The following is a 2,435-nucleotide window of genomic DNA, read 5'->3' on the forward strand; positions in this document are numbered from 1 at the left end:
ATGCTGGAACCATAGGAGAATGGCTTGATTGACCTATGAGCCAGATAATGAGCATGTAGAAGATGAAACTTTTCCAGATTCTTTCCTACCTCCAGCTTCTCCAGAGAGAGAAGATGGTAAAGGAGCTGAACCTGATGAAGGGTCAGGAAGGAAAGCACCTCTTCCTGTACCTCCAAAGAGAACAGGTAAAAGAAATCTACACAAGCTCGATACTTGGAGATTTATTTCAGAGAGGGCCTCCTGCATTAAGGCATGTGTTTGATAAGGCAAAATCAAATGTTAAAGTCATGAGGCTGAAGACTTGAAGACGCTAATCAGACACATGGAGCACTGGGCACATAGGCTATTCCCTAAACTGCAATTTGAGGATTTTATTGACAGACTTGAATACCTGGGGAATAAAAAAGGAAGTTCAGACCTTTTTAAAACAAATTCAACTTGATCTCCCTAATTTACATGAAGATTTTATTAGCAATAATGATGAAGTAGGGTAAAATAATGGCCATGATGTAACTGCTATTGAATCAGATCCCTTTCTGACAAATTCATCTGAAAGTGAGAAGTTTGCTTCTGAGACAAGTAGAAGACTAACCGAAAAGCAACAACAGAATGGAGAGAAATAAACAACTGGTCTTGGAAAGAAGCCAGGCAAAGCTACTGAGTAATGGTCCCTAGGAAATAACTTGTTAACAAACACACCTAGGGCACAGACAGCTAAAAATATTAATACAGCTGAGGATCAAAAAGAGGAGGAGTCAGATGGATTTAACGACATTCTAGACAATCCACATGATGTTGCTGCCGCCAATATTGTAAATGAAGAGCAGGAATTAAAAACAAAAAACACAACTTGACCAAACCTTAAAAATGTATAGCAGTAACTTTATGCTTCATCCAGAAATGTTACTGAGGTTGGATAGGCTTCAACTAAGAGGAAATCTATGAACTTGATATCCTCCAAGTTTGAGATAACTGTAATTTGTCTACTTTGAAATCCTTATGTAGTAAAACATTTACAGATTCCTGTTTAAAATCTGGTATTATTTATAACTATACTTGTTTCTTATTGACTTAAATCTATTCACTTTAGTGTTTATATAGGTATGGCTTCATAACAATGAGTAGTTAATAAGCCGCTTCTGCTGCCATCAAATGCTTTGTTTTCACTAAATTGGGTGGTATTTTAAGATGTAAATATGTAATGAATATTCATGTACATTTTAAAAAAATTAAAATCTTACAGACAAGAAGAATGAGCATCAATTACAGACAGTTCTTCAAATGTGTTTAGTGGGACGCAATCACCCCCTTCTGTCCCGGGGCCAGCTCGTGGGTCAGGCAGCCATCATGTCTTGGGACAGTCTCTCCTCTACAAGGCTGAAGAAAAGTGTTTAGATTAAAAGCATAAAAGTCCTGTATTTAAGGACCAACTGTGACCCACTGTATACCTGAATGCATGGCATAGTCAAAACACTAACATGTCAAAACAGTGTGGGGAGAGCAGGACTTCTGCTCGGAAGAACCACAAACATTTTGTAAGATTTCTCAATACTTTTTAACTTCTTCATGTTCATGGTCATCGATGTTCAGCTGTCCATAGCTCTCTAGTGATTGGCAAATTCATAACATGAAATGATTTCATGAGTGGTGAGCAAGAAAGGATACATACAGCCGGTCCTCTGGAAGTGGGGTGGTAGAATTGCAAGGCCTTTAGCAGGTCGCAGAGTTTAGGAGAAAGGGCAAGAAGTTTGAGTCCATGGGGCCTGTCGAAAGGAAGAAAAGGGCATAGGAGATTGTGACGCTTCTGGAAAGCAGCCTTAGGAGTGTCCTAAGGCCCCTTTTTGGTCCTGTTCTTTAAGAATTAAAGATTCATTATTTTCTATCAATGTTCTCTATTCTAATTCTGTTCTGGGGAGACCTATTACAAGGTGGACTGGTTACAAGGTGGACTGGGAGTTCTGATGCGGTTCTTAAGGGATTTAAATTCCTTTTTGTTTTTAATTTTTATTGGGGAATATTGGGGAGCAGTGTGTTTTTCCAGGATTCATCAGCTCCAAGTCAAGTCGTTTTCAATCTAGTTGTGGAGGGCGCAGCCCAGCTCCAAGTCACTATTTTCAATCTAGTTATTGAGGGCACAGCTCACTGGCCCATGTGGGATTCGAACCAGCGACCTTGGTGTTATGAGCACTGTGCTCTAATCAACTGAGCCAAACTGCCGCCCCAGGATTTAAATTCTTGATTTCACTTGACTAAATTGCTGTTTGAGTTACACCTCAGGCCTGGACCCCGAGTGTATTATTATCGTTGTAATAATACACAACTTGTTCATATATTTATTAACTCACTCAACAAACCTTGAATATCTGCTATCTATCTGATAGGATCCTAGGCAGTAGGATATAAACACCAAAAAGAGGACACAAACCCTAACCTCA

The 2,435-nt window shown here is 39.3% G+C and overlaps 1 pseudogene; it reads left to right on the plus strand.

The window, feature by feature from the left end:
• LOC117025003 (TIMELESS-interacting protein-like) lies at window positions 1-1,170 on the plus strand (annotated as a pseudogene).
• Window positions 1,171-2,435: the final 1,265 nt, after the last annotated feature.

The sequence above is a fragment of the Rhinolophus ferrumequinum genome, chromosome 7 (assembly GCF_004115265.2).
Source record: "Rhinolophus ferrumequinum isolate MPI-CBG mRhiFer1 chromosome 7, mRhiFer1_v1.p, whole genome shotgun sequence".
In the NCBI taxonomy this organism is placed as follows: Eukaryota; Metazoa; Chordata; class Mammalia; order Chiroptera; family Rhinolophidae; genus Rhinolophus; species Rhinolophus ferrumequinum.